General features: G+C 37.6%; 1 protein-coding gene and 1 long non-coding RNA gene across 6 annotated transcripts in view; one reads left to right on the top strand and one right to left on the bottom strand.

Annotated features, from left to right (window-relative positions):
* Nucleotides 1-23,971, top strand: part of GluRIB (Glutamate receptor IB) — a 226,289-nt gene that overhangs the window by 24,735 nt on the left and 177,583 nt on the right. The gene's annotated exons all lie outside the window — the stretch shown is intronic.
* On the bottom strand, nt 30-23,971 carry LOC147907204 (uncharacterized). The gene is made up of 2 exons (XR_015547614.1): nt 4,991-23,971; nt 30-4,546 (listed from the first exon to the last, which is right to left on the bottom strand). It is a non-coding gene; the product is annotated as an uncharacterized LOC147907204 (long non-coding RNA).

Genomic DNA, 23,971 nt, shown 5'->3' with positions numbered 1-23,971 from the left:
TCTCCTCCTTTTCTTCTCAGCTATTGTGATTCGTGTTGACTGTTGACTGGATAGTCGACAGGGTAAAATGGAACCAGTGCAACGACGAGGCGAAATGAAAGCCCAGCACTGGAAGCCCCGACCCGTGGTTGTGCATTAAGTTGAAATCCCCGTATTTGCTCAACGTGGAAAATCGTGGAAAATCACTGGAAAATCCACATCGTTGAAAACAAAAACGGTTCGCCATGTGCAAATAGAAGGGATTGCGTAGATTCGTGTTCGCTTACAAAAAATGTGCGGATTGACTACGAAACGTTACACCGATCGCTGACCTCTTTAATTAAGTCCATTGACTATATCGAGTGGAACGTGTCACGCTAACACGAATGTTTCTAAATTTAACGTGTGATGTGTCCTGATCATGAAGATGCATCAAAGTTTTTTTATGTTCTTTTTTTTATATGGAAAATTTCAGTGCAAATAGAAAAGACAACGGTGAGAGAACGAAGGAAATATAGTTTGCTCACATTGCTGTTCCCGGACGATTCTGCTTCGCGTGACCATCCAGCCTGAAAATGACGTTTTGCGGAATCGACAGTTTTCTGCCATATGAGTTAACAAATGCTGAATAACCCGAAATTTCGGAAGCCGTTAAAGCTAGATGAGAATGTGAGAAGGATGAGGGATGCAGGGATGCAGATGACGCCGTGTCGTGGCGTTGCGAATTATAATTAAATTTAAGTACGCAGCTCCGGTAGTTACGTAGAAATGCATGTGAGATTTTGGGACGGAAATTACTTCGTGTCATTTCGAGGGCTTGCTTTGCCATAGTATTTTATACAGTACGTAAGTAACCGCACTCTGCGCGTACAATTAATTTTAAACTATCCCAATTTCATTCGCGATTGTTGTTACCTACCTATTCATTATACACGTACAATTTTCTATATTTAGTATAACAAAAATGTACATTCTAAATTCTTTAAAATGGAATCTCATTCTAAAGAGTAAAAATTAAGCCAGTCTTAAAAAAGAATGGCTCAATTTTCAATCTTAAAAAGTAAAAAGTAAAAATTTTATCCTTCAGAGTGAGATTCATTCTAAAAGTTTTAGAGAATATGGCTATTTAAATTGATATTTAAATTTAAAATTTAATGATGATAAAATCTAATAAAATCTTTTACACGCTATGTATCTATATATACGTTTACGCAAATTTATTCATAATCAACAAAACACAGCTAGAAAGTTTAACTTCGGTTTATCGAGCCAACCATGTATGCATATTAATATCAGTTATTTTTCAATTATGTCAGCAATACAATGCGGAATAATTACGCGGAATATTATGAATCATAATGAAATCCAATATGTTTTATTCACATTGGCCAAACGGAATTATAACCCAGAATAGTTGTCATCTTGTCGACTAAGGACTGTAGACGACGGGGAATTCATACCGCACAATATAACATTGCATCTTTTTCGGCGTTGCGAATGCTGAAGTAACAAAAGCAAGTGGGTCGCTGTAATAATTAGCCACCATACAAAATTAATGTAGCGTGGGATGCCGTGGAAAGGCAAACTTTCGAGCGTTCTAATACCGCGACGCGCCGCGTTGCGGAGCTCCATACAGTCGCCAGCACGTTGTTGTTGCCGATCATTAATAAAGCTGCGGGCTGCTGCTGCTTCTTATGCTGTCTTCTGCAAACACGCGACAGTTATGCGCCGCATCGACTTACGAATTAATCTTTTAATACCTTATGGTGTTAACGAGGCCACTTTATCATTATGTCAAGGCGATCATTTAAACGGACATGCTTAGTAAACTGCAATTTTAATTTTGCTTAGTAATAGAATGACGGCATTTGGTATGACGAGCTCACAGCTATAGTTATAAATCGATTCGTCGTTTTTAAAGTCTTTTATAATTATTTTTATTATATAGAATAGGACCCAACAGAAAAGAGAAGAATTTTTAACGAGAAAATTTTTTTCTTAATAGAATATTAAAAAAAAATAGATTCAAAGGCTTCTCTCACTTTGTAAAAAAAAAGATTTTAAGATTTTAATAATTTATGATTTTTATATTTGTTCTGTCATCAAACTTGCTCTATATAATTGCTTCATATCGGTGCAGACGTTTAAAAAATTTCTTGTATCTTTTTTGATTTACAATTTCTTTCCTTATATTTATAATTATTTACTCATATCTGATATGTAATTCCGACATCGTCGATGAAGTGTGTAAATCCATGATATTTAAGACACGGGTGACGGGAAAAATTACACTTACCGCGGTTCTTTGACACGTTCGCGTGGTAATTGCAGCGTCAGCGGTCATTCGAAACCCGGGTCATTTCGAAGCTCCGTAACCGGAGAGGGCGAAAGTAATTACCAGCCGCGGCGCGTAAGTAATTAAGTATCCGCCAGGCGGAATTCACGAATTGCAGAAACACTCGCTAAATTGAAGGTACGTCTAACGGATAACGTACACATACATGGCCGATTCTGGCTCATGTACATGCGTATAAGTGCGGGTAGACCGATGCGCTTGCCTGCACCAGAGCCTCGTCCACACATCGATAGTCGGATCTATCGTTGTAGTACGATAGCTTAATGTAATCATTCTCGAGTGTGCTGTCGAGATACGTGTCGCGGCATGCATCTGTTCTCTCTGATTAACTTCATCTTCTCCTTGTACTCACGATCATACGGGGAAGCTTGGAGACGATCGAAAGGGGGTAGAGGGATGAGAGAGGGTAGGGCAAGTGGAGTCGAGACGGACGATTGCGTTTCACTCTCGAGTTGGAGAGCACAAGTAGGTACATACGTATGTGGGCATACAGTAGCCTTACGTGACCGACCTCGTAAGTACGCGTGGTCGCGATCGACACGTAGGAAATGAGTATTGGTCGATCAATAATGGAGGGACCGTTAAATTATTTAGTAACAATCCACTTCCGTAGGATTTCGTTAAATGGACTGAATTTGTAAACCTGTTGAAAGGCTCCTCGCAGGAGTGAACTTTGTGACTCTTCTGGCGTTACTCTTTGCTTTCGCACTATCACGTTTTGCCACATAATTGTATTACAATGTCGTTATTGTATTTCTTTTTATATAGTCACGTACGTACGTATGTTGAAAGAAAAGTTTATATTGTATTGCATTTAAATATTTTGCATATACATATCAGAAAACATTGAAGCACACGCGAAACGTATGTAAAAAGAAATTGGCGTTACATCCAATTATTGTTACAAATAAAATTATTATATAAATGCCTATTTACAAAAGATAATTTGTTTTATATAATAATAATGTAAAATAATATATGTTAGAACATTTTATATAATTTTATCAGAAAAATAGACATTATCACAAAAATAATCTGTAGTATCCTCTGATAATTTTAGAAAATGTTTTTATTTCATTCGGTTCGATATTTATAAAATTATAAAATTTCTGCATTCTTTTATGATTTTTTATATATTTTTATAGCTTAATTCTGCACAGGTCAATTTCACGTAACTATATATACATTTTATAATTGGGTTCCTTTGTATGTTGGGTTCCTGTTAATTGCCGTCGAAATAATTCCCTGCAGAGGGACGTTGCTGCACCAGCTTGTGGTGTTTTGTGTGATGAAGGTTGTTTTGGTTCAGGATTAGTTGACAAAAGGCGAATATCGTGAAGGCCGTTAACTATCGTCGGCTGTTGCCGGGCGAATGCGCGGGGTCAAATCTAATTGTAGTTAACGACTGAAAATTAGTGTTCATCCTCTAGGTGCACGCGAATTATTATTAACGCGATACCGAGTGTAACTGCGAGTGTAACTGTGACTGCAATTCCTAATTCCGCGAGGCGGTCCGTAACATAAAGCATGCCGTGAAAATCTAATGGCATAATATATCGACGTTACGCAAACAGCTCCACGTTAGAGAACACAAGAGGCTATAGGTTTATAATTAACGGCAATGTAGAATATTGTTTTAATTTTTATATTTTTCTGTATAGATCTTGCACAATATAACTTTTAATAATGAAACTTTTCAATAGAGTAAAGGTCCGATGTTGGCGAATAACTTGCGTTTATTTACTTATTCATACTATATTCTCTATTTTTCTGCGTTTTCCTTTTTTATCAATCAATTTTTTTGTATAATATTTTAGCCTTTATTTACTATCTTCTTCAAATCGACAATTTTGTCATGTTTCTTTTGCAGCCGATATGGTGCAAAAATTTTCAGTAACGAAAGTCAAGTTTTAATCGGACAACTGATGAGTTAATAATTTTTTTTTTGTGGACGTATTTTGTTTAAAGCTTTCTCTATGATTTTACATTTCATATTTGTAGAGAGGGTAAATCGAGGCAAATCGGATCAATTTTTATTCATTGATAAAAGGGTAATCAAAATCCAATTTTGATATTAAGTTTTATTATAAATTTTTAATTTTTGCAACTTTGGTTTAGATTTTATATAATAAAATAATACATAAATATAGTATTTTTATAATATTTTTCGCACAGCGAAAAAATGAAGAAGAAGGAATTATTCGATTCATCCTAAAATTGAGAGAAATCATTAATTTATCAGACTGATTTGGAAAGCTATACATTGTAAAAATCATATAATTTGCATAAGTTTCAACATATCTTTTCGTTTCAAAATAACCAAATTCGTAATTTTTTTAAAATCATGATTTTATATGATAGAAAGAAATTTTTCGTGTACTCATGAGCTTTTTTGCGCTTATGTATAATATAATACAATATCGTCGACTGACATTAAACACGCAACAGAGGACTGTTATTTATTGTTTTCTGGTGCAAATGGAAGTGCCCGGAAGTAACTAGTATGATAAAACAACTCGTTTGAAACAAAAACATAGCAGAATTAGCAAGAAATGTCGATTAACTGTCTCTTATATTAATCCGATTCGCCTCGATCTATCTCACATTGCATTCGATACTATATCTTTACCGATATCTATATCGTTGTACGATTACCTTGATTTGTCAAACCATCTGCCCTCAGAGAAAATCAATTGACTGCAACTTAGCGGTAGACTATACCGCATGTATGACACGATCGATTCCCATATACGCATGTGGTAAATTATAAACGCAACACCAGTTGCATTCGGCTTAGTTGAAACTGTTGCAATTACCGCACAACTTCTGCCTGACGAAAACGCGTCCGTCAAATCTCTCGCCCGTTTTGCGGTGAGAATGTCGGCTGTCGTGGGTAGAACGTGTCTCGAGTAGCTAGCAAGCAAGTATCGTGTATCACAGCGCGCGACGTATACGGAGCAAGCGAAACCCCTATATACGTGGGGATGATAACGGTGACTATTATTAATCTACGTAGGAGCGCGCGGCAATCAATTACCCTATCTTATGCCACCTCAACGTACAGCCGCCATGACCCTCGGCGCAAAACGGTAACGCCTGCAAGTCCAGGGGCGCAGAACAATGTACCTATACGCTAACGAGTTTCTAGAATCCCGGATATCGTGCGGAGGGTTCGGTTACGCGAGTATTCACGTAAGTGTGGGTGCGCGCTTTACACGCATGGCAACGACTTCGCGTTGTACATGCGAGCCTTCCGGCTCTACCGTTCGCGTACTTTTGCTTGTAGATGAACTCGTATGTAGTAGATGTTTCGCGTGTGTAAATGTCGACGTGTACTTTCAACATGAGCGACTAACAGAGAGACACCATTAAACTGTTGATGCCGTAGGAGGAATGATATGCTGCAAACGTGGCGCAAAGCCCATCAGTTTCAACACATACGGACATGGTGCATGCTACAGCTGAGATATATATACTTATCTGACCAAATTACTTGAAAGAAGCTCGAGCGCGCATCGTGATATAATCCGTAAAACTAATATTATGAAGGAATAATACGAGACGTTCCAAGCGTATCTTCACATTACGTTGATTATAAGTATAACTCAAATTAGAAGAGAAATATTTTCAAACTTGGCGGAACTTGCAAAATCTTGAGTATTAAAGCTAGCAGTTAAGTAACATACCATACTTTGAAAAGGTTATTTTGATGCTAATAGAATCGTATAATATATCATGCGCTTTTATGGTTAAAATTTTTATACAGCCGCCGCCGCCGCCGCCGCCGCCGCCGCCGTAATGCATCGCTGCGTTGCACTACTGGGAGATGATGAGAGCATTTTCTTGCGATCGAATCGCGAATTTAACGCAGCCGATTGAACACTTGGTAGAATCGAACCTGCTAATCGGTGTGGACGTAAACGACTCTCGTTATCTCCCTTCAGTGCTTATCGATTCGGCGAATCGCACGAGCGGAATCCGTTTAGACGGCGCTATTTGTCAGCGCCAAATGAGGCGATTACACGCGCCCGTCCAATGTATATATACCTGCGAACGATATTTAATTAGAACCCGATCGGCACCACCATTGCATCGTAGATTCGTAGCGGCAAATGAGGAGGCCGGAAAATTAGGAATAGGACGCAACCGAAATTGACGTCGTCCTCCATTTCGATTAGTCGTTGGAACTTAATACTTATTAATATGCGTCGAAACAGAGGGCACATTTGAATTATGAGTAAACAATTAATTATATGAATCGTATCAATTCACAATTCCATACGTATTCGAGATACGACTGTGAATCTCATATGAGTCGAATTTATATGAATAATATATTCTCTCTATTATTAACTTGATGCAATAATTATACACGAAACAAAATATTCATGCGATTGAGAATGTTCGTTTCAATAATGACTTAATTATGAAAATGTCACGAAATAGATTAACTCTTGTTATCTTAAAATAAAAGGAACGGAGATAAAATACACAGTTTTATAAATATGCAATAGATGAAAAGTCTTCCGAGTCTCACGTAATAGATTCACACGAAGAGGACTCTCACGGCTGAAAAAAACACATTTCACGGCGAGTGTCATTTCAGCGCACTCCGCAGCGATATAAAAATGTTCCCTGGCGCGTTTTGAAGCTGTCCGTCGCAGTGTCGCGTTTCGAGACTATAAAAATTTAGGCTGTCCTACCTTTCGGATAAAAAATGCTTTTCGTCAAATGATTGTTTAATACGTTTATTGTTTCGCTTGTCTGTATCGTTATTATCACATCCCGGCTTAATTACTTTTATCCTCTCCGTGGAAATATCGCTCTCATTTCTTCTTTTTCGCACTCTGGCGATAATGAAAATTCGGTTCGTTGAGAGCGATGGAATTGTTTACAGTGTAGTAATGACTACACGTACACAACATCCTATAGAAAAGCTTTTGCCCTCCTTATCCATCGCGACGATACAAAAGAGAACTCAATTCGTTTCGAATAAATTCACCGAGTCGGATTCAATGGAAGAGCCGGCAATATCACGCGGAAAGAACGATTCATATCGAATTTAAGGCCGATTTTACGGGGAGTCAGTGGATAATCCGACTGCGAGACCGAGACGCCGTGTTCGAGGGTGAGAACGGGCAAGATGAATATTCCATGCTAAATTCGCGGCGAAAGAAATCCGACGAGGGAAAACGAGAAGAAGGAGACGGCGAGTCTCGTGACCCTTTTCCGAGGGAGATTTACCACTTGTTTCGGAACTTCTTCGTCGCCGAAAGAAAGAATTTAGCTCTCGTTTAAGAACTTCGGTCCCCTCGGTACCTCGTTTAGTATCCGCGATCGCGCGGCATGTCGACATGCTCGTCTAACAAATTCGCGCATCGATATTTATACATAAGTAACATATTTCTTTTGCTGTTGTGCAAAAATTGTGTTGATTTTCAAGATTGGCAAATAATTTAAACTTAATTATTACTATGTTATTTCATTACGTATATAATGTATTTATAACATTTGATTAAAGTATCTAAATATTTATCTAATCCAATTTCTGTTTAGAAATTATTAGAATCATGGCACAATATATGATGATGTCAGAGTATTAATACCTACACTGAAAAAAAAAGATTAACTAAATATGACATTTTTGATTGGTTGCAGCAACCAATTTTTGGTTGCGTTAGCCTATCGAAAAACTTATACTGACATTGCGAATAAGCTTAACGCAATCAAAAATTGGCTGCTGCAGCCAATTAAAAATGTTATGTCATATTTTACCATCTAATTTGCTGCAGCAGCCAATCTTTTTTTTCAGTATATATTTGCAAAATAATAATCCTTATAATTTTTGTCTTGATGTAATGTTCTGTGATTTTTAATTACACGTATCGTAACAGAATATTAATTTACTGATTCAGTTAAATCCCTTTATGACGTATGCTTGCATCAGCTTGTACAAATGATTTTTTTCGAGACGGACCTGGAACTGATGCTATTTGTTTTATTCAGAGTACAATTTTGGGGTAGAAAGCAGACAGGTATGCAACAACGGTACAACGCTGGCGCTTGTGCATCAGCCTACTTCCGCTCGAGTAAATACAACCTTAATTAACACGGCGTCAGCTCGCACTTCCCTTCACAACCCTTCTCTACGGACTTACGACACAACAAACAGACGTAATTCACGCAATTGTCCTTCGAACGCGAGCAGACATCACGGACGAAGATGGTGCATTCCTTCCTTGCAGACCGCGTCGTAAATTAATTAAGGCCGCATTTCAGTCGTTCCCAATGTATTTGCACAAGGGTTAATATTCCTGCAAATGTCCTCCGTTTCTCCGCTCAAAGAGTTCTGGTCCTCGTAGAATCGTCTTGTGTATTTTCCGAGCATTCTGAAAAGAGAACGAGGAAATATATTAACGTACGACGGACAAATTTGCATAATACGCTAACGTAACCAGACTAACAAAAACTGTGAATATTATATTTATTCAATATTAGTATTAGTGCACATTACGTTCACAAACATAAAACGATTTAACACATTTTGTTTAAATATTTGGCGATTTGATTTAAACGGCAAAAATAACAAATTGAAAATATGATCGGAATTTTTTGTCAATGATTTTAAAGTTTCTCTTCGTCTTCTATCTTGGGAGGCTTGCTAAAGATGATTTTTAGATATATATGCGAGTCGCGTCATGCGCGGACGTAAAATGTGATTTCAAGAATCCGCCGGTAAATAACATTTTTAGAGCCAAGGCTCGAGGATGCGCCTCCGCCTCTTTCTCCGCTTATTCATGAGTATTTGACTTATTCAAGAAGCGAGGGTCCGAGAAGACCTGAATGCAAGAGGCCATGGACATACATCGACCATCGATGCGAGGGTAATATGAATCCAAAGGCTAAACTTACCGTGCATTTCAGATTTTCTCGCGAAGCTACTGTACGTATACGAAAAGCGAATATATAAGCTGCCGCGAGAGTAAGGTGAATCGAATATTTATCGAGTAACGATTAATGCGCATTCTCATTTTTAATCTTGCGATTTATTCGAATCGTTGTAGATACATGACACGATCATCATTCATGCCTGTCGACCGCAGGAGTTTTCGACTTTTAAAAATCTGAGATCCCTCAAAAGTTTCGTAGCGGAATATTTTGTTCTTGAACTTAAACAGAATTTATTTCTTTTCTATCGTAGTATATATGCGAAAAGTATTTTTTTTTTTTTTACACTTTCTGACTGTTTGGAAGAAGAATTCTGTTTCGAAACTCTCCTAACCGCTAAATCGATTGTTCCGTGGGAACGAAGATTTTTCTTGGCGATCGCAAATCTAGGTCGAAATTAAATTACCGAGTTGAGGCGGACCAACCGCTGAGCGTTGAGAAAGCTTGCGCCATTTCGTTTTGTACCGTAAATACGTCCGACCTTTCCCGATAGTTCCAACGGACCTAGTTGATTTCTTTTTTGCTACGTGGATGGTTCACACGTCGCGTCCACGTGCTGACCGGCGAGTTTCGAAAAACCCGCCGATAGAAAGTTTCCCAACGTAACCCTCTTTAGCCTCGAAAACGACGGCAGCAAACGATCTTCCGTCAACGTTTTCCGTCACGTGTTTTTACTGTGACTTGCCGTCGACCTAATGCGGATCGACGGCGAAGGGGCGGAGAACGAGACGAGGGGAGGAGGGGAGGGGAGGAAGCGGGGGTAGTGCAGAAAAGTTTAGTGAATTCCGCTCTGTGCTGCAGCTAATCTTCCAAACTACTTCGAGTTTAATTTCCCTTATCGCGACTTTCAGCGCCTTACGATCGGCGGCGAAGTTCTTTTTGTTTTGTCGCGGCGAGAGCAGGCTTGATTATCCATTACCGCGTGATTTATTAGCGTAGACGTTAGCCGGATTTACCCTTTAGCGGCAATAAATAGTGAAAGATTTTCGGAGGATCCGACGTTAAATCCTAATATCAATTTCGGTGCTCGTTCAAGTGCGCGTGCCAGCGCGATGAAATAGCTCTGGCAATATCTGACGCATTTCAATGATTTCTTTATTTCATCGTTAGAGACGATTATTTTCGCTGCTATTGCAGCATTCCAATATTTATGGATTAAAACATAGATGCAGATTCGAAAAAAAATATTTCCAAAATTATATTTTCGAATACTTTAAACATTATTTGAAAAAAATCTGTCGGAGTCATTAGCGTATCTAATTATATCTGGAAAGGTTAGATTTTTGGATGCAATTATTTACAATTGTAATACAATTATCTGAAATAATGATACGTAAAGTATCTTAGATAATTAATTCCAGAAAAAAAGAGGGATTTCATAAAATCGATTTGTCCATTATTTCAATTTTTCAATAATCCTGTTACTAATTGTTTTTAAATGTATAATAAAATATGAGGATTTTATGGAGATAACCGTAATGTTTCCTCGTGGTCGGACGCGAACCGATGGGCACGAGGACGTTAAATGTTTGACGTGGGACATTAAATAAACGGTTCGCACGGATGGTTACGTAAAATCAACAACGTGGTAACGTGGTAACGAGAGAATCTTGATGCAATTTCTAAAACGTGACAATGCGTTCCAATTGATATTAATCGATGAATTCTTTGAATAATATCGAACTTTAATCCTTTAGCCAAGGAAAATATTTATTTACATGCGGATATTAATTACTTATACATCTTTCTGTGTTCTATAAATCATAAACAAAAACGGATTTTTTTATATATACCATCGTATTTAAAAAATAATTAAACTAAACGCTTTAAAAAATTTATTGAGGACACAAGTATTGTGATAGAGAAATACAAAGGTCGTTTGCAAAACAAAATAAAAAGAATAGTAGCCAAAAAATGAGCAATAATGTTATTGTATAAAATATATAAGAATAATAAATCTAATCTATTCTTTGAGAAGACGTGAAAGTAATAAAAACTTTTCGACTCTACTTAATCTTCATTAGTTTGATAAAAAGCATCAAAATATAATAAGATAATAAAGAACAGCAAAGAGAATTGAATTCAATTTTAAGCCGCAATTAAAATTGAATAAACAGCATAAATACGGAGAAAAATGTGTCAAATATTATATATGTATACATAAAGAGTTGTGTATTATATTAGATGATATGTCAGAACTTATCATTTATCTTGTTTGTGAAAGCGTTAAAATAAAATGCAAACATTAACGTCAAGTATCAAATCAATGGGTGCATGATAGATTACTTTTTCGACTATATAATTACATAATTTAGCTTTCATAAAAAACAAGAAGTGATTGCATGTCATAAGATGTCCTTGTGAAAGTCTTGATAAAGATACACGAAAAAAATTAATGCACTGTACATATTCAAATACGAACATCATTAAATCCTGCTTCTTATTATATTTATGACATTTCTTATATATATCTTTTATATACAAATTCAAAAGGATAAGCAGTTTAGGGCGATCAACAGTGTTGGCAGGGTTGATGTGTCGGTTGGCGATACGGGAACGATTACGACCTCCCTTTTTCCAGTCCAGATCATTACCTTCGTTTACCCGTATCTTATCGCTGGTTGGTACGAAAAGTGGAGGATACCTCCGACCATTCACTCTTATATATTCCGTCATCGACTGGCATTCGCTTCTAGATATCTTCAATGTAACTTAAAGCCAACCAACTTTCCTATCAAAAAGACAGGCGCCGAGTCGTCGACCGGTCTTTTGCTCGGATTAACGGGCTCTCGTCGACTCTCCTGGTTGCTCGAGTCACCCCTTGTGCCCTTGTTTCGCAATTGCAGTCGACTCCCCCTTGTCGCGTTCCGAGGAATCGCTCGTAAACAAAGCCAGAATAAATTGACATTTCTCCGCCTCTTTTCTACTTACCGTTTTCTCCCGAGTCTCCCCTCGCACCGACGCTAGTTGAATCCTCGCTTCACAACCCCTTTCGCGACAAATTTATCGGGTAATCCGACGAAATCTGACGCTAGAATGTTGAAATAATTCGGAATTTCCGTCGCTCTATTCCGACGTTGACGAGAAATAATTTGATGAAACTTATGGAAGAGAAAGAGAGAGAGAGAGAGAGAGAGAGAGAGAGAGGGGGGGGGCGGTGTATATTTTTCCAGAAGATATCAAATGGGTTTAAGAAAGATGTACTAGATATAGTAGGAACGATAATATTTATTGCTTTTAAATTGAATAAAATATCCTTTTAACATAGTGATGCGAGAAAAATATGGAAATGTAAATACTTGGGTTATGTACAATATACCTTTAAAGAGTCCAGTGAAACTTCATGCGCAAAGGAAGATCTTTCATATGAACATGGATTCGTAAAATGCTTTCTTTCTCAGTTATTTTGGAATATCATGAATATATCAGTTACTACAAAAGTTTTCGCGAAATCGTTTGTTACCTTAAATCCCCGCCCTCTTATTTATTATAGCCATAATATTTATAAAACATACACATTGATTCTATAGAAAAATAAGTAGATATACGCAACTAATATAAATAGGAATTATATAGAATAATAACGCGTTAGGCGAATATAATTAAATATAAATAAATAATTAATTAATTTACTTTGTTTCTATAATATTGTCAGAAAGAAAACATCTAATTTGTTCATAATATTGTTTGTTCGTTTTCTCAAAAGAAAAACACTGACTACATGTTCCGACAGTTTCTTTTTACCTTTGTAATATGATAACAGTGAGCAAACTGAGCTATTGTAAAATTTTATAGAGTCTTTTGAAGGAGCAAGCGTTATTACAATAGTTATAATTATAACTATGAACGCTGGACTGCAGTAATTAAGCATAGCACAGCATTCATCGTTAAAAATTCTTTTCTTTTTCTCGAGACGAATCGCGTTCCTCGATTACGAGTGGCTTGCGTCTTGTTTCATCAGAAGCTTGACGAAAAAAAAAAGAGTAAAAGATAAACGTCAATGCAGCCCTTTTGTTACCTTTCTACCTGTTTCGGCTGTCTTTTACCAACAGCAGACTACTTTCGCGCGGTTATTTAAAAGGGAAAGATAGCGGGACGCGCAATGAAGGATAACGCATTGTCCACCAACGGCGCAGTTAAAACTTGTCTCATAATTACTCTCATTTAGCACCATTCGCCTCCGTACTTTCCTCTTTCTTCTTCTTGTTTGACTCTGTATCACCCTTTTCTTCGTTCGCTCCAGTACCCGTGTTGGCATGGCGAGCACAGCGTGAGGTAACTCGTGCTCTACTTCGAGTATTAAATCTCATGCTACTTCATAATATCCTGAAACTCATGATATCTTATAAGCATAAGTTACGTCAATTAATAGCGTCGCCGTGCAATATATTATACCTTACCTCCTATGCATACTTGATTCAACATACACCCTCTGAGTATATTAGATGCCTTGTAATGCTCGTATCATACTAGCGATTGAAGATTGCGTCTGCGTTGCGTTGCGTCTCTTGACCAGAAAGGAACTGCTATCCAATAACTTCCTTTTAATATGTGTGATATCGGCAATATAGGTATTATGCCGGTATCACACTAGCGATTGGAGACTACATTTGCATTCACAATCATATCATAGTGTGATACAAGCATAACTGTAGAGATATGACAAACGCGCGACGGGTAAAGATGATGTTATATGAATAAATAAATAGAAATTTAAAAAAGAGGAAAAAGGAACGTTAATTGCCTAATCTTTAAAGAAAATATTTCGAAGCAAAGAGCATTGTAAGAAGTGTTCATTACGATAAATTTTTTAATTTTTATTTTACATTTAGTTAGACTTTTTTTTATATGTAGAATTATTAATCGAATGTTATAGTTTCAGTTATGATACTCTATGTATTTTTCTTTTGTGCGTTACACTCGCTACATTTCGCGGTATGTTTGTGCATGAATTCTTGATTGTATTTCGTCGGTGATTGGTACAATTGCTGGACAGATTTCAAGTTACTGCGGCGCGGCGCGGCGCGGCGCGGCGCAACGCTTTCATTGTCGCGCGGGATCACCGGATGGTGCCGGACATTCCGTGGACGCAATTCGAAATCGTTTAAAAAATAGGGAGAGAGGAGAGGAAAGAGAGAGGAAGAGGAAACAAATTTTCAACGTTGTTTCGTCGGCCGCCAAGTGCTCGTTGGGCGTTTACGTCGGCATGGTTTTTCATGGTACGTTTCCATTATTTGAATACGTAGAAGTCCAGTTTGCGGGCGTAGTTTCGTGGTGCGCGAGCCACTATCACGATTGACCGATTATTTTTACGATAGCGAGTAGAACCGCGAAAAGCGCGAATTTTTCTAGTTACTGGTAGGAAAAGAGAGCCTCTCGAAACTCGGTTAGTATCGATCGAAATTCGCTTTATGTGCTCTGGCCTCCTACCACTGCCGACTTGCGCTCCTGCCGAGCCACGCACCCCTTCACCCGCGCGAGCCACCCCCGTGACCGCTATCCGCGATATCTTCGTCATATTTCCATCCTTGTTTACATACGGCGTGTGCACACATCGAGCATAGTGGCCGTGCCCATTGTTTGACTGAATGTAAAACAGTTCACGCGCCACAGTCAAGGATTCAATTTTCGATTGATGCGATTTTAATGGCGTGTTTACTTTGAAATCGGACGGCGCACCGATAGCAGTATCGGCCTGCATCAACTCTGAGTAAAATACGGTAGGTGTGTTTTTTTCGATAGTGAAATTAATGGATTTTGCTCGGGAGAGTGCTTTTTCGAGAAAAGTCGCGAAAAGCAAGAGAATTCTTTTATGCATAACTTCCGTATAAAAAAGAAAGAAAAATTTGCAAGCTACCACAACTTTTTGAATCTACACATGATGAAATCAAAACGGAGTCTCTAAAAATATGATGCTATTGAATGCATACGATTTTTCTTTAGTTATGCGCGTGGATTTACTTATATACAAACGTTTCCTAAATGAATTGAAAAATTTGCAGTTTATTTTCAAACTCTTTCTGTTTTTTTTTCCATTTTTTAAATAATAAAACTGTGAAATTTATTATTTCAAATTTAAAAATGTAATTTTGAACATCATGCTGTGAGCGATAAGGATTTGAGAGCTAATCGAACATTTAGTTTTAAAAGACAATAAATGATGTAATACGATCATAATAATTAAAATGCGATCATTCTGAAAAACGTGCTGAGAAACGCGCTTATAAGCGTTTTTTCGTCGGTACGCAGCGAGAGATTAATGGATTTTGCGCACAAGAGCACTATTTCGAGAAACTGGGTCTCGCAAAGCGAGAGAATTCTTTTTATATACCTACGCGACTTCCGCGTAACCTCAGGGCAAGCATCTAGCTCTCAAAGAGAAATTTACATATGCAACTTTTATAGAGAAACTCGAAGTTTTCATACTTTTGTTTAGTTCATATTTTCTATACAATCGATGGTCAGGTGAACATGTAATCATTTTATGATTACAATAATTTTGCGCAATAATTAATACTGAGAAATACTTGCATTTTATGCGACGTTGTAAAGTATTAGTCAGTTTCAAAAGAGTAAAATTTAACAGGTTAGGTTATCTATAATTAGCTGCAAATAGATTATCGTCTCACATTATATATGCAACTAAATATATATACGTTATGATATTTGATAGGCCCATTGGTAATATCGTCTGTGATGTCTGTTATTCGATTATACGTATAATAATCCGCGGTGCGTAACAAAGGGTTTAATTTTCGATTGATACAGCAGACTATTTACTTTGAAATTTAGCGCCGCACGCAGATACGTCATTCAAAGCTGATAAAATGTAACCGACTGTACTCCGATCGAAAACAATGGTGTCGGATTTTTTAATCGAGAAAATCGGAGACGTACGGCGCGATACAATATACCTTTTATCCGTTTGCGCAAGGGTTGAAATTGTTGGCCCGATTTTTCACTGCCAACACAAACGAATTTTACGGTACGCTCGAAAATAAAATAGTAATTAATAGAATTAAGTACGTGGCCACTCGCGGTATAGAATTTCGGATGCAACAATAGAAATTTGTAATAACTGCAACTATTGTTCAGACGTATGTAAAACTAATCGCAATCTATTGTTAAAAATTTAATTCTCGATTGATGCAATTTCTATAGGAATAATACGTATAATTTCCTACTTTGAAATCTAGTCGTTGCTTTGCTATTTAAATTCGGAATCGATCAAGCAAAATCAGTTCACAGATATTATCGTGGAACATAAATAGAATCTAGCTAGATTATAATAGTTTATTTACAGTTCTAGAAATAATTAAATATTCAATGATTTTACAAAAAATATGCAGTATTTTATTAATTTTTATTATTTCGAAAATATTTATTTTTTTTAAATATAGAAAATATAGATTTAATGAATACGTATTATATTTTATTTATATTTAATTTGGATTAAAAATATATTAAAGGTTTTTAGGCACCATGTACGTTATTATATGCTCGTTAAAAAATTAATATTATACTAAAGGCTTTTGTGTGTTGTGTACGTTATTATGTGCTCGTTAAAAAATTGATGAATGGATATTGATAGCTGGCGCGCAGCGTAAGACATTTGAAAATTACGAGGTAACTTTGTTGGAAATAATTAATACCATGAGGAAATTGTTTGACCGCGCGACGAACAGAAATTAACGAACGTTGCAACTGAATTGCTCGTAAAATGAAGCTACGACGAGGATCGAGAGGTAAAGTAAATAAAGTTCAGTAGCTGGTCGGCTTGATGGCGGTATGACATTTATTCTGAAACTATTAAAGTCTAACTTTGTGCACAGCTATTGGACAGACTGATGTCGTGCTACAAAATATATTGGTGAACTGGAATTAATTTCGCCTGCTGTTACTCTTTTCTCGTGTCTCGATCAAATGGTAATGTGAAAGAAATTTCTGTTCAGAAGATTATATTAAAGCGTTTTCTCGTGACGTTTATTAAGAATCTGTCCAAGAGTTATTTCGTTCGAGAGAAATAATTCAAGAATTGATGTCAAGAAAGCATTATGCAATAGTAATGTTAATGAATCAACGTCGGTGCTCAATATATTCATTCGAGTTTATTAACTGAGAGATTTAATTCCGTCGACGATGAAGTAACAATTTGCTCGCGCTGGCAATGTTCCTGACATCGGTATGGTAGACTTCCGATGACCAGGTCAGTCAGTAAACGTTTCCGTTATCACGCCGGGTTTACGTGCTGTAAGTTGATCCCTTCGAAATTCGCCTTCACTAACTAACCATTATTATTATTTATCGGACATGCGTAATTACGTTTTAAAATCGTACGTTGAAAAATGTGCAGACACTTGCGTTTCTTTAAATCCATTCTACAAATGCGTAAGCATAGTGATTGGTATTGATCAATCACAGTTGAATATTTTCCTCATATTCAGTTATGATTGGTAAATTCTTACACCACTTACAACTGCAACCACTTACAACTATGCTTAAGCTTGTTTGTAGAATAAGGTACACTCGCTTTATCGACACGCGAATTCCTTTGCCTATCTCGCTAGGGACAAAATATCTTCTCCCGTCAAGTTCAACTGAGATTCTTGGGTATAGCAAGCTCCTTTCGTGCGCGTCCATAATACACACTTCAAGAGCGGTAAGTTATATTTCATCTCGTTCAAATAAAGGGCTTCTTCATGTGCCAGTACCTATCACGGCGGATGATTCTCAACTCACTTCTGTCCTGACACGCTCGAGAATACCGCGACATCGTGGAATTCTCTCCGCGTGTTCGATAGAAACTTACGCTCGCGTGTTCATGCTTTCGCGCTCGTGAGACGCTTTCGCGTACGTGCCACAAATATATGTATGTATATGCATAATAAAAGGATATTCCGACAGTGCGTGGCCCGAGGCGTTGCGAAATAGAAAATTGGCCCATCCATTTCTCGTAGCACTTTTCCTGCCGAGCGGGATTGCTCGGCCCGTGTTGAATAAATGCATGTATCTCGAAGGCGCAGCTACACCGCTCCCTCCTGACTTCGGCTCTTCTTTCGCTCGGATAGTAATCCTCTCGCGTATAATACCCCCCTAGGAGAAACGGAAACCAGGGACCAATGATTCGAATCGATGAAGACGTATCGCTGAACCGCGCCAACTCTCCTGGTCGTTCTCCCACTGCTGTTTCGTTTCGCTTGACGATTACAAATGCCAACAGAATTTTCGCTCAACCATTCGAATAGAATAAGCAAACTTCTGGCAAACTTCTGCCAAAAGAATAAGTCAAATTTTTAAAGCAAGATAGAAACTAGTAAACGGTACTGAGTAAACAGTCAGAAAATAAGAAAAAATACACGCATTATTGGAAAAACTAATTCTACTACCGGGTATTGACGCTAATGATTACTTGTATATCCGTTCGTTTGCCCGTATTGCCGTAAATTGTCGTAAGGAAAGAGAGACCTTAATACTTTACTTTACAATCACGCCGTACATCCGCTCGAGAGTTTCCATTCGTGGTCTCTTCCGCGATCCGCCTTAAGAGATGGACACTTGCGTTCGTTGGTGAAGCATTACGAGGAATCGAGCTCACAGTCAGCTACAAATGTTCTCGAAACAGTGGCTGCTTCTCGCAGAACACAAGGGCGAAGAAAGACATAAGATGGCCGCGACAGAACGAAAGCCCGGTGACGGGAAAAAACTTCGCCTCGTTATTCGAGGCTCAACGAAATCCCTTCTGTTCTTGCTACTGGGTTCGCTGGGTAATGCAGGTGAGCCAGACAAACTGCGGTTTCGCAATTTCGTCGGGGAAAAAGGGCGATTCACGGGTATAATTTATAATTACGTTATCGTCAAAGGGTTCGTCTGACACGCTGCTGATGGCAGGCAAAATGTTTCGCGCCGTCAGAGGGGAAATTTCGCGAGGCAAAGCAGAAGCGTTGCCCTTTCCGACGTATGTTATTACGTCGGGAAATTACGTTATTAGTCTATGAAGTCATATATTTAAATCTAAAGATCACTCTATGAATCTTTACGTGATGAAAGTGATATACATTTTGAAATTAGACTTTGTGCTAATTTTATAATTAATATCAAGGCGACAATTAATTTTATAGATAACATGACAATGATGTTTATTTTATAGATGTTTAATTTTTTTGTATAATATACAAAAAAAACCGTCATATTGACACTCGCAAACCTAAAATCTAATAATAGTAATAAAATAGTTAGTAATAAATATAATTATTGATATGAAATAAACCGAGAAATGTTCAGTATAAATAAAAGACAAGAATACTATTTTCAAAGTGGGTCTCGACATTTATTTTTGAATATTGTAAATACAATTGTCAATTCTGAAGTTTATAATTATTGATATCCTGTTCACACAGAAAGACACTTCATATAATTAGAATGTTGCGAGAATATAAAATACGGATATAAATATTATCAATTAATATCTTGCCAAATAATTCGTTGATACTTGTTTGTACTATTCCAAAATTGTGATTTTGCTAATCATTAGCGAGTTTAAGGAAATAATAATTTTATGCAATGGCAACGTGGTCTTTTCGCGTCAATGTATGAAACACATCTACACATACGTATATCAGACAAAAAAAATAATAAATGAGCCGAAATTTTTGTAAAATAAATACGAGAATAAATTCACATTTATTATATTACAACCTCTGAATGTATTTTCGAATTATTATTTCCTGCATTTGCTAATCAGCGAGCAAAATCATTGCGTTCGCATTGGACCGAATGCTCGTAAGCGTCAACAAACGATACAATGAAAATGATGAAAATCAAGTAATTTTAAACGCAAATGCAACGAAAACGATGATGAAAAGTGTATAATGTATTAATATTTCATGGCATCGTTAATGAGGTAAAAGATTGAGAATATTATTTCTGGCTGTCAGATTTCGAACATTCGAACGCGACAAGTTGTTATAATCATTGGGAACTGTTTATGACAGGAAGAGATATGTAAAAAAAAAATATAGAATTAAGCACACAAAGTTTTATTTCAATTTATATATACATTAAATGGTATAAATTGTCAAAGATATATTGAAAAAATTAAAAGGTCGATTTATCGTAGCGATAACTGAAAAGTTCACAAGTTAGTAACTTGAAGATATAATTTTCTGTTTGAATTATGAGAATTGGAGAGGCGATTAAGAACATAAATTTAACACATGGCGAATCATATTTTAATGCAGTTATGCACGATGATTGGGGTCTGCCCCATTTCGAAAAAATAGGCGAAAGTTTTTCAATAAAATAAAAAAAAGAAGAGCAATTGGCGTAAAATGGTGCGCTGCCTATTTGTCCAGGAACTTTTGAAAGGCACTCCTATTGGTCCGAATTCGAGAGATCCGAAGCCATTATCGGCTGATATATTATCGGCGCGAAAGTATAATCGCCCGAGCGAGAAACTGACCGGACGCAGCTCCGTAGTCCGGTACTCCTTTAATCCGAGAGTTTCTTTCGTAGGTTTTCTTCACTCTTCTGTTCGTCCGTATAGTTTCTCCTTTACTCGCCACTGCCGCCAACCGGAGAATGGCCATCCGCTCCAGCGGATATGTATATATATGTATATACATCGCCGCCGCGCCACGCGAAAAGACCACCAGAGAACTTTTATTCGAGCGATCCCCGCCCGCGCGACTCGCTCGAGTGGTCAGACAGAAATTTAAGTTCGGCTTTTTCGCGAAGTGCTTCCCCCTCGAAAGAGCGGTTAGCTCGTAATCGGACCTGCCTCGATGGTTACCGGCCGTATATGTAGCTTTTGGAAGAACCGACACTCTAGTCAATGGTGATTGAAATGACTGCTTCTTTAAGTGGAAAGAAGCACGGCAAATCTTTACGTTAGTTGGTGGTTCTTTAAAACGATGACTTTACATTTGACTTTCGTGCTATCGCGTTCAATATATTGCAAGCAAGATGCCGTGGAGCCGTTTTATTGGGAAATCGTATATTAACTGCAAAGATATCTTTTTTTAATATGGAAACATAAAATAATTTTTATTTGTTTACAATATCTGTTTTTTAATTTGTCAAAACAATGTTTCTCGTAAAAAAAGGAGATGGTAATATAAGTTTTACAAATGTAGTTTATAGTATAAATTTGATTTATTTATGCAATATCGTGATTATTATGAAAGAGCTGAATTTTTGTTGTTTCTTTTCAAATTTATCTCGTCAAGCTTTTCGTGTTGGCAATTTCGGAGCCAAGTAATATTTCATCAAATTTATATACGACAGAAGCAGGGGCAGGAAATATTCCAATTACATATGGAACAATAATAAATGTTCGTGACTCGCTGACCCGCTACAAATATCGTAAATTTTATAACGAATTACCGACGTCGAGCATAATTTTGATTTTATGATCAACATAATGCACACGTGATATAGCCACGACCTTAACCCTCATGAACGGAAGTACGGTTTCGTCCGCCTTCTTTAATTCAATCGTCAGTAGCTCGAAAAATGTTTGGGCGCAACTACCGGGATAAAAGCTTGGAACAGAAAGAAGGGAAACGGAATATCGTGCTTTATACTGCTTTGCCCCAATTTCTCGCCACACCGCGAGAGTATCCAACTCACGTAGGACGTATCAAGGAGCTTTACACCCGAAGTACGCTTCGATGAGAGTGAAATAAAACGAAATGTTTATGCTGCTGGTTCGAAGGGGCAACTACTCTTCTTCCTAGGTACACTCCTTGATCATGCGATCGTGGAGCAAAAGAGTAAAGTGGGATGCCCGTGGGATAGGTATGTTCTTTGAAAAATGTTCGCGAATTTTCCTCGATCGTTGGAAGAAGGATGGCTGCGTGTACTTTCATTCGATATCATATATGAACGCTATTGTGGAAAGCGTCAATTTATATTGTAAACATATATGAGCGTTGATTCTGGTCGCCAGATCTTTATTATGTCGTCTCTATTATAATGCGCGTGCATATGTGTATGTGTGTGTGGATAAAGTTCGCGTGTGAGCGCTCTTTCGTGAGCGTTTACGTTTCGGACGGCTTAGCTGGTGAAAAGAAGGCGAAGCTGCTTTCCGAGAAACCCGAGGCACTCGTAAAATCCTTCCTATTCTCCCCTTTGCGTTTCTATGCAGAGCATACTCGGCTATTCTTGCATAATGCAGTACCGCGTGTAATTTCTTCCTGAGAAATTTCCAGATTTCTCTCCTGATTGAGAGCCAATGGTGCACAACGAAGAGCACATTGATTGCGCACGGATAAACGAAATAATCGCTTACTCGAGACAATTAAATTAAAAGCTACAAAGAAACTGGCGTCTTCTTGTAATATTCCTTTGTGCGGTGGGGCGAGAGAAGAAACGATGATCTCGATGTCTTGTTGAATTGGCAATTAATCTGGATCTTCTTGACTTTTTACTTTCGAACCAACACGATGATAGACAGTATTTAAAACGTGATATCGTTTGTAACATTCCCAACGAGAGCGTGCAAACTAATTATTTTAATCTGTCTCTCAATTTCCGTGAAATTTGGATAGAATCAAAACGAAAAGCGATACGTGTTTCACTTCATTATTAATTAACATCTGTCTCTTTGGCACAATCAAAGCACACACAGAGAAATATCATTCTATTGCTAAGAAAAGCGATTACTCTCTTTCACTTTGTTCCTTTTAAGTAACGATTATCTTTAACAAAGAATATTTCTTTGATAATAATCTTAAAATATATTTATAACAAATTTTAGAAAAATTTATTATTTTGTACTCAGAACAAGAATTTATTTTCTTTTAAAGAATATTATAAAATCGATCAATAAAGTACGACTTTATATAATAAGCAAATCGAATTTGTTTACTTTAATAATCTTGATTGAAGTATTAAACTCTTTCTAGGATTTTCAGAATATATCTGGAATAAATGTGATAAACTGGAATGCTTGTGGTAAACTTATATATAATAGATTTGTAGATACACAAACTTTTAAAATACGTGAACCAAGTAATTATTATTTTTTGCGTATAGTATGTATTTTTCTATGTGTGTATTTTTCTCTGAATAACTAGGAAATCAAAACATATTCTATGTCATTACATATCAGGGAAGAAAGAGAGACAAAGACAAAAAAAGGAGAAAAAGAGAAAAGGGAGGAGGGAGAGAGAGAGAGAGAGAGAGAGAGCGTGCTCACTAAAGTATCTTTGGGAATTTCATGTGGAGCGCTCATAACCGATAAGTCGGACGAGTGTACTGCGCCCGATAATATCCATATTCAATGGGCTCGATGGTTTCGGGCGGATATAGCCCCGATGCGCGCGTGACGGTACACCGAGCCCTCTGCCATGTAATTGAATGATGGGCCGGCGAATGATATTAATGCACGAAGATTGGCACCGGGACACATTGGGACGATCGTGGAATATATATGCCGTCATTGCTGGCTCTGGCCCTGCTCTGTTCTGCTCTGTTCTACTCTGCTCCGATCTGCTCGGCTCGGGTCGACTAGATTTCGGCTCGGAATGCCTCACAAAGCATCGGACAGCCGCAATCCTACATCCGGATTTCTCGGGGAGACGATTCGCGCGTCATATGTGTACGATCGCGAACGGGAGAATTATACGCGGTAACCCCACTGCCAGACGATTTGTCATTATCTCTCTCGTGCCGATTGCGGTAGCTCCG

This window comes from Acromyrmex echinatior, chromosome 15 (assembly GCF_024713525.1).
Source record: "Acromyrmex echinatior isolate Ae372 chromosome 15, ASM2471352v2, whole genome shotgun sequence".
NCBI lineage: Eukaryota > Metazoa > Arthropoda > Insecta > Hymenoptera > Formicidae > Acromyrmex > Acromyrmex echinatior.
This window is presented reverse-complemented; position numbering and strand designations above follow the sequence as displayed.